The following is a 13,283-nucleotide window of genomic DNA, read 5'->3' on the forward strand; positions in this document are numbered from 1 at the left end:
GAGAGACAGAGAGAGAGACAGAGAGAGAGACAGAGAGAGACAGAGAGAGAGAGACAGAGAGACAGACAGAGAGAGAGACAGAGAGACAGAGAGAGAGACAGAGAGACAGAGAGAGAGACAGAGAGAGAGACAGAGAGAGAGAGAGACAGAGAGAGGGAGACAGAGAGACAGAGAGAGACAGAGAGAGACAGAGAGACAGAGAGAGACAGAGAGAGAGACAGAGAGAGAGACAGAGAGACAGAGAGAGAGAGAGAGAGAGACAGAGAGAGAGAGAGGAGGAGATATTCCACCAGAGAGGAGGAGCAGGCAGAATGAAGAGTTAGCATGGTTAGCATGGTTAGCAGCGCCAGCCTTACTTGATGACAGAGAAGAGCGTTTTGAAGAGCTGGATGAAGATCTTGTTGCAGTCCTCCAGCTCAAAGCAGATGTTGTACGACTTCACCAAGGCCAGGTTCTGATGACATCATCACACAGAGAAGGTCAAACAAGACATCACAACTCATTATCATTATTTTTTCTGTAATTTAAGTGTAAAAGCAATAAAAGCATGCTACCAGTGTTTGCCAGGGTTAGTTAACCAGGGTAAGTTAGCCAGGGTTAGCTAGCCAGGGTTAGTTAGCCAGGGTTAGTTAGCTAGCCAGGGTTAGCTAGCCAGGGTTAGTTAGCCAGGGTTCGCTAGCCAGGGTTCGCTAGCCAGGATTCGCTAGCCAGGGTTCGCTAGCCAGGATTAGCTAGCCAGGGTTAGCTAGCCAGGGTTAGCTAGCCAGGGTTAGTTAGCCAGGGTTAGTTAGCCAGGGTTAGTTAGCCAGGGTTAGTTAGCCAGGGTTAGTTAGCCAGGGTTAGCTAGCCAGGGTTATCTAGCCAGGGTTAGTTAGCCAGGGTTGGTTAGCCAGGGTTGGTTAGCCAGGGTTAGCCAGGGTTAGCCAGGGTTGGTTAGCCAGGGTTAGCTGTGGCTACTCAGGTGTGTTCAGGTGAGTCTCACCTCCAGCAGGTAGAAGTATCTGTTGAACTGGGGGCTCTTGGTGTCTTCCAGCCCCTTCAGCTGCCTGGTGATGAACAGGAAGATGTCCTGAGGAGAGAGGGAGGGGGGGAGGGGGGACAGGGTGAGAGGGTCGGGGCCAGGGGTCAGAGGGGGACAGGGTGAGAGGGTAGGGGTCAGGGGTCAGAGGGGGACAGGGTGAGAGGGTAGGGGTCAGGGTGATGGGCTTAGAAAGAGCGAGACTTTTTAGGTTATTCTTCTAGTTAATATTCAGGTTGTTTGTCGTGGGAGGTGTCGGGGATAGGGTCAGGGGTCAAGGTTAGGGTTGTATAAAGGTTAGGGTCAGGTGGTTGTATAAAGGTCAGGGTCAGGGGTCAGGTGGTTGTATAAAGGTTAGGGTCAGGGGTCAGGTGGTTGTGTAAAGGTCAGGGTCAGGGGTCAGGTGGTTGTATAAGGGTCAGGGGTCAGGTCGTTGTATAAAGGTCAGGGTCAGGGGTCAGGTGGTTGTATAAAGGTTAGGGTCAGGGGTCAGGTGGTTGTATAAAGGTTAGGGTCAGGGGTCAGGTGGTTGTATAAAGGTTAGGGTCAGGTGGTTGTATAAAGGTCAGGGTCAGGGGTCAGGTGGTTGTATAAAGGTTAGGGTCAGGGGTCAGGTGGTTGTATAAAGGTCAGGGTCAGGGGTCAGGTGGTTGTATAAAGGTTAAGGTCAGGGGTCAGGTGGTTGTATAAAGGTTAGGGTCAGGGGTCAGGTGGTTGTATAAAGGTCAGGGTCAGGTGGTTGTATAAAGGTCAGGGTCAGGGGTCAGGTGGTTGTATAAAGGTCAGGGTCAGGTGGTTGTATAAAGGGCAGGGGTCAGGGTCTGACCTTCAGCTTGTCGTGGGAGGTGTAGGGCGCCTCGGGGGCGTAGATCCTGAAGATGTCAGCCAGGCAGCAGGCCACCAGGAGGCGCACGTCCTTGTTGGGGTTCCTGAGGAAGAACTCTGAGGCCAGGTGCAGCGCCAGGGCCAGGTACTGCTGCTTCTCCTCCTCCGAGTCCTTGTCCATGTCCATGTATGTCTCCACCACCATCTGGGAGGAGGGGGGAGGGGGGGAGGGGGAGGGGGGGGAGGAAGGGAGGGAGGAGGGGAGGGAGGAGGGGAGAGAGGAGGGAGGGAGTAGGAGAGGAAGTAGGGGGGGGGGAGGAGGAGGGGAGGGAGGGAGGAAGGGAGATGGGGAGGAAGGAGGGGAGGGAGGAAGGGAGTAGGAGAGGGAGTAGATAGGGAGGGAGGGAGGGAGGGAGGGAGAGAGGGAGGGAGGGAGAGAGGAAGGGAGGGAGAGAGGGAGGGAGGGAGGAGGGGGGGGGAGGAGGAGAGGAGGGGTTACACGGTAAATAGAAATCCAGTAGTCAACAATCTTCGTACTGAATCCAGGAAGTGCTGAGATTGGCAGCAGGAACTGCAAAAAACAACAAATATCGTCAGCTTATCGTCAAGTAAATAAACGGTAAATGGACTGACTGACGTACATAGAGCCTTATTCCACCAAAGCGCTTTACAACGGCCTCTCATTCCCACACCGATGGCGGCAAGGTGCCATGCAAGGCGCCGGCCGGCCCGCTCATTGGGAGCAATTCGGGGTTCAGCGTCTTGCCCATGGACACCTCGACATGTGGCCAGCCGGGGCTCGAACCACAAATCTGCAGACCGTGCGATCATTAGACGGCGGCTCTACCTCCTGAGACACAGCCTCTACCTCCTGAGACACAGCCTCTACCTCCTGAGACACAGCCTCTACCTCCTGAGACACAGCCTCTACCTCCTGAGACGCAGCCTCTACCTCCTGAGACGCAGCCTCTACCTCCTGAGACACAGCCTCTACCTCCTGAGACACAGCCTCTACCTCCTGCGTCTTGGCCATGGACACCTCGACATGTGGCCAGCCGGGGCTCGAACCACAAATCTGAAGACCGTGCGATCATTAGACGGCGGCTCTACCTCCTGAGACACAGCCTCTACCTCCTGCGCCACAGCCTCTACCTCCTGAGACAAAGCCTCTACCTCCTGAGACGCAGCCTCTACCTCCTGAGACGCAGCCTCTACCTCCTGAGACGCAGCCTCTACCTCCTGAGACATAGCCTCTACCTCCTGAGACACAGCCTCTACCTCCTGCGCCACAGCCTCTACCTCCTGAGACACAGCCTCTACCTCCTGAGACACAGCCTCTACCTCCTGAGACACAGCCTCTACCTCCTGACCCACAGCCTCTACCTCCTAAGACACAGCCTCTACCTCCTGAGACACAGCCTCTACCTCCTGAGACACAGCCTCTACCTCCTGAGACACAGCCTCTACCTCCTGAGACACAGCCTCTACCTCCTGAACCACAGCCTCAACCTCCTGCGCCACAGCCTCTACCTCCTGAGACGCAGCCTCTACCTCCTGAGACGCAGCCTCTACCTCCTGAGAAGCAGCCTCTACCTCCTGAGACGCAGCCTCTACCTCCTTATTATATAGCTCGCATCTAATCGTATCGGATGAGAAATAGACATTAAACGGCATATATAGGCTACACAACAGTAATCACCGCGACAAACAGCTATATTATATTTTAATATGATGACCGGAATATCTCACGTTTGTCCGGTAAATTGAAATCTTCCCGGACACGTTGACCGGCACAATGTTTTTCTAACGGAAACCCTGGTCAACAGTGTTCTAAAATCAGCCTTGTGTCAACAGTGTTCTAGAGTCAGCCTTGTGTCAACAGTGTTCTAGAATCAGCCTTGTGTCATCAGTGTTCTAGAATCAGCCTTGTGTCAACAGCAGTGGCGTAGCGGACGGGCCCGCAAGTGACGCACCGCGGGGGGGCCCCAGCCACTAGGGGGGCCCCCTAACATTGGATACAAACTTTTTTTTAATTTTATTTTTTTATATAAAACAAAGAAAATAAGTGGTCCTTCATTGTGTCAACCTTAATTTTAATATATAGGCCTATATTTAAAAATATATACATAGTTAGCCGTATCCAATAGCAACATGATTTTGACGTCACACGTCTTGGCAGCGAGACACAAGGAGAATGAGCAAGCGAAAATACCTCAGCGGTGCGCAAAAACGGGAACTTTCCTATAAAAAGGAACAAAATTCAGCGAAACTCCCACTGATCAACCAGGCGAGGAGTCTGAGGATGCTATTATTAATCTAGAGAAGGCAACAACGACCACAGGTGAGTATGAGTATCCATCAGACAGAGCCAATTTCCCAGTGGATTTAACGGATCCTATGCTAAAGAGGACCGTACTTGAGTTGGAATCGTGTAAACCCGAGGGACCCTTTCCGAGGGATAAAAACGGCAGATGTTTCTCACAAGATTATTATTGCAAACGGTCTAAACTGCATGGGTTGTAAGATCCCTCGTAAATGGCTATGCTATTCTCCAAAGATGGACCGTGTCTATTGTGAACCGTGTTGGCTTTTTGCGGATAGGAGGTGCCCATCCCACCAGCTCTCCTGGACTGTCGGAATTAATGACTGGCAAGGCCTCTCAGGCAAAATAAAGAAACACGAATCGTCCCGCAGTCATCTAGCAGCATGTGTGGCATACGATACCTGGAAAAACGACCTTACAGTGGATGCACAACTTGATAGCGAGTACAAACGTCAGGTTAGCTTTTGGACCCAAGTCTTAACCAGGATCACAGACGTCACACTGACATTGGCTTCTTGTAACCTTGCTTTTCGAGGGCATCGTGAGAAACTGGGTGAGATAAACAGTGGGAATTTTTTGTCAGTAATAGAGTTGTTAGCTCGATATGATCCCATTTTGCAAGAGTTACTTGATAGAAGAAGCAACGTTAATTATTTAAGCCCTTCAATTCAAAACGAATTGATTGCGTTGCTATCACAGAAAGTACGGGACCAGATTGTTAATGAAATAAAGGAAGCCGAATTTTATTCTATAATAATGGACACTACTCAGGATTTAGGTAAGGTCGATCAACTCAGTCAAGTTTTCAGATATATCACAATTCGTAAAGACGACAACGACAACGCTACCGGAGTTGACATTAATGAGAGTTTTTTAGGATTTGAGAATGTCTCAGATCATTCGGCAGGAGGACTAGAAGCAAAAATCCTTGAAAGGATAGAGAGGGAAGGGCTGTCAATTAAAAAATGCAGAGGGCAAGGATATGACGGAGCCAGCGTGATGAGTGGCATTTATTCTGGTGTGCAGAAACGGATCCTCGACAAAGAACCCACTGCTGCATATATACATTGTGCTGCACATAATCTGAATTTAGTGTTGAACGATGCTTGCCAACCGATTGCAGAAATCAATAACTACTATGACATTGTCCAGAGACTTTACTTTTTTTTTAGTCAGAGCATCAAAAGATGGGAAATGTTGGAAAACCATTTTAATTCTAAGCCAACACTAAAACGACTTTGTCCAACACGCTGGAGCTCTAGGCACGATGCTATTCACGCGCTTCGATTTCGCTATGCTGACATCTTACAGGCACTGACCAAAATCAGTCTTCAATCGACTAAACCAGATGAACGTGCAGAAGCCACTGGACTTATCAATCGGTCAATTGAAACCTTCGAGTTCGCAATGATTACTATGATGCAGGAAAAGATTCTGGAGTCTATCAATATAGTTGTCTAAGTTACTTCAGAAGAAAGACATGGACCTTTTCAATGCAGCAGGCCTACTGAGCACGGCGTGCAACACGTTATCGCAGCTAAGGGGTGAGTTCGAACACATAAAAAGTGCAGCACAGGAACTTGCAGCTTCTTGGGGCACAAACTGTCATTTCACCCAGAAGCGCACAAGACGTACAAAGCGTCACTTTGATGAACTCAGTGAGGATCAGCGTCTCACAAGTCCAGAGGAAAGCTTTAAAGCAGGAGTCTTTTTTGTGTGCATTGACACCATTGTTTCCCAACTCAGGCACCGATTCAGAGGAATGGATACAGTTGCAAAGAGATTCCGTTGTTTACATCCCAGTGAACTCATACAGGCAAAGGATGATGCGTTGCACGCATCCGCTGAGACACTAGCCTTGATCTACAATAATGACCTTTCTTCTGATTTTCCATCACAGCTTCTTTCCTTTCGAAATGCTCTGAGGTCAGAAATAAAACGTATTGAAAAGGGTTCAATCAAAGATCTGACAGAGCTCCTGCTCCTGAGACATGCATCTATCCTGCCCAGTGTCATAGACGTGGCTACTGCTCTCAAGCTTTTTTTAACCATACCTGTCACAGTGGCAAGTGCAGAGAGATCGTTTTCAAAACTGAAAATTATCAAAAGCTATCTGAGAAGCACCATGTCCCAGGACAGACTATCCGGACTAGCGATGCTCAGCATTGAAAGCCAGCGCGCACGTCAATTGGACTTAACAAACATAGTGAAGGACTTCGCACAGACTAATGCCAGGAGGAGAGGACGTTTTGGTCATTGTTCAAGGTAAGAATATTATTTTATATGTCCAACAAAGGATTTGACAAACCCTGGCCAATTTTGCGCAACAAGTAGACTCTGATGCAGCGGAGACAGGGTTGCCAGATGGGCTGGTTTTTGGTGGATTTAGACGTTTTTAGATTGGTTAGGTTGGAAATTCTCAATCCCATCTGGCAACCCTAAGCGGAGAGTCTACAGATATGTTTACAGATATCGCACTGCTGTGCACACCACACTTTGAACAGAAATAAAGCAAGTGCTTTTCTATTTATAATACATTCTACTGATGTAGTCTACCATTTGGTTTTAGTTATAGGCTATTGCTATAGGCTAATTTCGCAAAGTCAATAACGCATCGGACTCTTTGCGAAAGGGCCCCCGCCCAGTGAGCAATAGACGTCTTTTCAACCTCGCGTCTACAATATAAACCAATATAGACCAGCTATATTACGGCTATATTTTCTACTTATCTTAAATGCATGAAAACCGTTATTAAACCCCTCTAAACTGTCAGAATACGTCCCAGACGTCATGTAGTATGAGATTCCATGTAGTCTAGCATAGTTATTCATGCGGAAGTGGTGGTTTAAATTGCGTCTATACGTCGCTGTCCTTTAACCCAGATAAATGCTGTCTGTGTCTAAACCTGTTTTAGTCTAGCAGCACTTTGAGTTTAAATTAATACCCTAAACGCCTGTAGATTGTCAAAATATGTACCAGACCGTCATTTAGTCTGAGATTCCATGTAGTCTAGCATAGTTATTCATGCGGAAGTGGTGGTTTAAATTGCGTCTATACGTCGCTGTCCTTTAACCCAGATAAATGCTGTCTGTGTCTAAACCTGTTTTAGTCTAGCAGCACTTTGAGTTTAAATTAATACCCTAAACGCCTGTAGATTGTCAAAATATGTACCAGACCGTCATTTAGTCTGAGATTCCATGTAGTCTAGCATAGTTATTCATGCGGAAGTGGTGGTTTAAATTGCGTCTATACGTCGCTGTCCTTTAACCCAGATAAATGCGGTCTGTGTCTAAACATATTTTCTACTTATCTCAAATGCATTAAAACCGTTATTAAACCCATTCTATTGTCCTTACGCTCTACTCTATGACTATGAGGCTGGGAAGACAAATCGGCAACACACTACATGAACTGAATTGAGATTATATAGAAAAATAGTCATAGTACCAGGTGTTGATGACTGCAGAGGAGAGTCTATCATTGTAGAGTCATCAGTGGCTTTTCAAACAAAGATCAAAGCACATGAACAACTTTAAACAGGAACAAGTAGCACAGAATGAGAGGAAAGACCAGTTATATTTTAAAAATACAAACGCATTGCTTACAGGCATATTCTTCTTTGTCCTTTTCTTTTAATTCAAAGAGGTCCATAGAAACTGATCGTTAAAAGGAAATATCGTTAAAATGTGCTTTCTTAAATACAAAAAACGTCACATAATAATCGCATTACGTTTTGCTACATGTAACCGGTTGGTTATTATTTCCAGTTTGCGGTTAATGTAATTTTGGTTAACAAATGCTTTCTTTCGCTACGATTGGAGACGGGTTACCACGTGACCATGGGACGTATTGAATTTCCCGGTTGGAACAGTGAAAAGTAGTATTTTGGGGATGTTTTGTACATTGGCACTACATTATTATTGTTAAAACACTATTCCACTAATACCATTATTATTATATAGTGGAATGCCTATAGAAACTATTGTTGTGGTTAAACCGTGACCTACATTGACGTGCCAGAGAATGAGTACCCTCCCTCGAAACCATCGCGGGTATCGCTTCTCGGCCTTTTGGCTAAGATCAAGTGTATCTGTTCTTATCAGTTTAATATCTGATATGTCCCCTACCCGGGGACGTTATATTAAATTGATTTTTGGAGCAGGGAGATGGAATAGGGGCTTGCTCCGTCCACACCACGCATCGACCTGGTATTGCAGTACCTCCAGGAACATAATATTTCAACGGCATTTCAAGGTCTAAATATACGCCAAATTGGAAATTGAAACAACGTCTATGTTTAGACGTTGAAATGCCGTTGAAACATAGACAGGGAAACAACGTCTATGTTTCAACGGCATTTCAACGTCTAAACATAGACGTTGTTTCAATTTCCAATTTGGCGTATATTTAGCCTCGATTTCGCCTAGACGTCTACAGGCCATTTAGACGTTGTTTAGACGTCTAATCAACGTAAAATTGCTCACTGGGCGCCGCCACCTTGCTGGTCAACAGTGTTCTAGAATCAGCCTTGTGTCATCAGTGTTCTAGAATAATATAATATATATAAACAATATGACAGGTAGCCAACAGGTCGTCCATCCTACCTTCAACCGTCTGACCCTCTCTTCGTTGCTGATCTTATCCGTGATCTCCTTCACCCCCGGCGGATAGGTGATCAGCTTCTGCTGCGGGAACTCCATCAGTGTTCTGGTCCACACGGTCCTCTACTGGCCTCTACAGGTCACACAACTCAAGTTCAACACAACCATTCTACCACACTTCTACAAAAAAAACATTTAAAACTGTGTGTTCAGCCTCCGATGATCCGTCCGGGGCAACAAACTGAGAAGGGAACAGCAACGCATGAGGCCGACATGGTGAGACATAACATCTGATGCAGCACTCGGCTAAGCTAGCTAGCCAGCCAGACACCCGCTCTACACATCCTCCTGTTCCACACTGTCCAGCTGCGACCTCCAATAAGCTAAAGTCCACTTTCACAACGCAAAAAGACGAAGCACAGCCTGTCCTCATACATCAGACAACACATGAACATTTATTCATTCATATGTTCGTTTGGTACTGACAGCTAGATAGCTCTACCTCTATGCCTTCTACAGATTGCGAGCCACCGCTCATTTGAAAGAAAAAATACCTCGTCGCTCGTCAATGGTAAGAGGTTTATAGAAAAACTTTTGAGTATAATGTCATTAAAAATACTTACGCTTTTGCGAAATAAACTGACGGTTTATATAACCTTTTATACAACTTCTAGCTAGTCTTGTTTTTTGATGGGTCGAAGGCTTTCCGTGACGAAGGCTGCGTTCGTAAATTCGCTCTGAGAGTGCCGGAGCGCACACTGGGTTCAACGTCACAAAGGGACCAAGTAATTTGATTGGACAAGAAGCTCTCCGTGAATGCAGATTTCCAGAGCGTATTTACGAACGCACCCGAATGCTTTCCGTTTCCCCGGGAAATCTCTCACGTGGTGCCTAATCATTCATATCGATCATTCAGATTATTGCTTTAGCCCCAGCCCGCTTGTTAAGTCTGACGTCAAAAGTGACGTTTAGCCATTTCCGAGTCCAAATCAGAAATTCTCCGCACCGGAGTACCTGTGAACTACAGCGGTAGAATGACAGTTTAATAGTTTTTTAGACTCGGATCTATTCATTCAACAAGGGACACAGCACTTTCCCGTTTTCTCCATATTGTCAGGGTATTTGAGCCTCGGAAAAGCGCTATATAAATATAATTAATTATTATTATTATTTCGGCATCTCGAAGACAGCGCCTCAGCCAACGTTGGCCCCGGAAATACGTCACGACTTAACAAGCGGATAGACTAGACTGAGTGTATTGTCATATCATGCTAGTAAATACTTTTTTTTGTGGACGGGAGTAATTAATTAGTTAGCTCCAGAGTGTATTTATTTGGATTGAATGACTGATTCAACTGAATGTCAAGCACCATTTTGGCTTGACTGTCTCAGTCAATTTAAATCATAGTGTATTTACTGACATGGTGGGAACTGGGAAGTTGATTAGGACGGGAGGTAGACCATAATCAGAGACCATAGCCTAATCCTTCAAACCTGCCTCTGCTCTCCAGAGCCAGTGTAGCCTACGTCAGTACCGTGGACAGCGGTCACTTGTGTGCTGTCCACGGAGATCAAATCAATTTATGCGTAAAATGTTTCTCTAAGATTGTCTTTATGATCTGTGCTTGGTAACAAACAGTTCAACATATTATCTAAGATTTATTCAAATATGTTTATGAAATGGCACCATCCAATCGAGGATTCTACCGCTGTACTCCCACCTTTCATCTGACATCTGAATTTACTTGAACCGCAAGGTAAACTGCAGTCTTCTTTTAAAATTACTTTTTTATTTTTTATTTGATTTAAAATCAAAATGTGTGTTCAGTTGCAACTGATAAATTACCATTTCTAGCCTACTTTAAGATAGACTGAATTGTGAATTGTCTGTCATCCTAAAACACTTACATATTGGAATGACTTATAGCCTATGCCAATTGGTTGACGTTAGAAATCAATTCATTAACCTTTTCATTAATCTCACTAACTCTGTGAATGTAGGTCTGCAACGCTGACTCATTTCAAATGCTGGATTAAGAGAGGCCAACTCTGGAATCAAACAGCGGGCATTGGCTATTGCAGAGTCATTTCCTCATGATATAACCTACAGCAGTTCCAAAGCAGTGGATGTCTATACAATGGGAACCATGGAGAAGTTTAACTACACAGATAAATCAGGAAAATTCTTCGAATATGTGGTCGAAGATAAGCTTTATGTGCAATACAAGCCACCCTCAAGGGACATTGTCCAACTACCCAAGACGATGATTTACCTGGGAATGGCTGTGGTGGTGGTGGTTGCAGTTGCTTATGCTATTGTGGGCCACCTTATCAAGGACCTCGCCCTTGACATCGTAGGTAATTAACTTGTACAATAGCAGATGGTTTCAATTTCAAAAAGATACACAGGAAGGAGTCTCTCTCTCTCAGGAAAGAGTGCATTTGTTGGATAGAGGATTTCAATTGTTTTAGCATGGTGGTGCAGAGTCACGAAGGAGAATATCAATGGCCTTCACCTGTGAACTTCCTATTGGATTTGTACCAAGTCATCATCATCATCATCATCATCATCATCATCCTCACTCTGACACCAGCCCAGTGATGACCTTGAGTCACTGCACATCCAATGAGCACAGAGACAGTCATATATTTGTATCTTTGACCACAATGATAGTAGAATATATTTTGTGGAGATGAGCATTTAATCAAAGGGTTAACACTGGCTCCCTCATGGGTTCTATCAGTTTATCAAAATGCATTTCTGTTTTTATCAATGAACAAATGACCTAACTAACGATTAGGTTATGGGCCACACATATATCAACATATATACAGTAACAATTGAAATCCTCTATCCAACAAATGCACTCTTTCCTCTTTTTTCAACAAATGCAATCTTTGTTACAGTGCCCATGTCGGTATGGGTTTGAATCTGGCCCATGCCCTGCTGACATGCCCTCTTCCCCTTACTTTCCTGTCTATCTTCACTGTCTCTATCCAATGAAATGAAAAATATGGGCGGGACTGCCCCACTCAGAAAAAAAAGAAAAGGTGTGTATGTCTTATGTGTGCTATCCTGTCCCTGGGGATCTCACTTCATCCTTAAAAGTGTATAATGTGACAGTAGCTGGTGAAAGTGGGAACAAGTCAGTGCAACCAATCAAAATGTTCTGACTTTTATTCCCGAAAGATGTAAATAAATGTTCAAACTTAGTTGAAAAAAATATCATGTTTCATCATGTGCTGTGCTCTCCTGTCTCTCAGGTGTGTGAGATCTGCCAGCAGATGAAGGATCACACGCTGTACAGCACCTACGAGGGCAACAGTCACGCCATGGGGGCTAAGCTGGCGGAGCTGTCGGAGGTCCTGGAGAGCTGAACTAAGCTCAGCGCCGAGCTGCGTGGTGCCAGTAAGGCCCTGTCAGGCCTCAACAAGGGCTTGATTCAGCCATAAGAGCAGTGACTGATTAGCCTCTGTACTGGAGGATAGAGCACAATCCTATAGTAGCCTATGACCCCCCTATGACCCCCCCTATGACCCCCCCTATGACCCCCCCCCCCCCACCCCAAGAAGGCCCACACCTGGTCCTGATTAGCCGGTGCTGTGTAGATATCCCACTCCTTCACAGTACTGCTCTCCCTTAAGTCAGGAGCAAGCCTTGCGTCAGTGCCTGTGTGTGTGTGTGTGTGTGTGTGTGTGTGTGTGTGTGTGTGTGTGTGAGTGTTTGTTTGGCTCAATGAAAAACCCATCCTACCCTCTGTACTGGAGACCCCACTCCCAATGTACCCTTTCACTACTATACAGGGGGACTGACAAAAGTTTCTCTCTGCTATTCACCTTCAGAGGCTTCTCTCTCTCTCTCTCTCTCTCTCTCTCTCTCTCTCTCTCTCTCTCTCTCTCTCTCTCTCTCTCTCTCTCTCTCTCTCTCTCTCTCTCAGCTTAATGTTTTCATTAATAAAAAAATAGTGCCTTTGTCACAAAAGTATGACTAGCCTATATTTCCAATGTCATGATTGAATACTGTACTGTAGCTACTGTACGATAGAGTGAACATTTAAATATAAAGATAAATCGCAGGACTGTATCTAGTGTTTTTTTTTCATGGAAATTAAGTATCTTCCTATGGGGAAATGCTAGATTCAGATTCAGAAAACATTATTCTACCAGTCTTGGTCAATTTGTTTTGCAGCTGTATAAAAGACATAGCATGTAACACATTACAAAACACGATATATACAGTATAAACAAACACAAAATCAAATATGCAGGTACACAGACATAATCAGCTCTTACTGTACAGCACATACAATTCAAAAGCCTAAGACATGGCATCTAATGATTGTAAGGTTGGTAGTTCGGCGGTTTGATCCCCGGCTGGCCACTTGTCGAGGTGTCCTTGGGCAAGACACTGAACCCCAAATTGCTCCCAATGAGTGTGCCGGCACACTTGCAGGGTAGCTTGCTGCCATTGGTTCCTGGAAGACATCAGTGAGGTATTGATGACAGTGGGGGAGAT

The 13,283-nt window shown here is 45.6% G+C and overlaps 1 pseudogene across 1 annotated transcript in view; it reads right to left on the bottom strand.

Annotated features, from left to right (window-relative positions):
- LOC308149973 (sister chromatid cohesion protein PDS5 homolog A-like) overlaps nucleotides 1-11,681 on the bottom strand; it is a 31,655-nt pseudogene extending 19,974 nt beyond the window's left edge. The window contains exons 1-5 of the transcript in view: nucleotides 11,673-11,681; nucleotides 8,771-8,900; nucleotides 1,845-2,048; nucleotides 983-1,069; nucleotides 357-454 (exon numbers count right to left, since the gene is read on the bottom strand). The product of the transcript in view is annotated as a sister chromatid cohesion protein PDS5 homolog A-like (transcript). The remainder of the gene's footprint in view (nucleotides 1-356; nucleotides 455-982; nucleotides 1,070-1,844; nucleotides 2,049-8,770; nucleotides 8,901-11,672) is intronic.
- Between the last annotated feature and the right edge of the window lie 1,602 nt (nucleotides 11,682-13,283).

Source organism: Nansenia antarctica, assembly GCF_963989245.1.
Source record: "Nansenia antarctica genome assembly, chromosome: 2".
NCBI lineage: Eukaryota > Metazoa > Chordata > Actinopteri > Argentiniformes > Microstomatidae > Nansenia > Nansenia antarctica.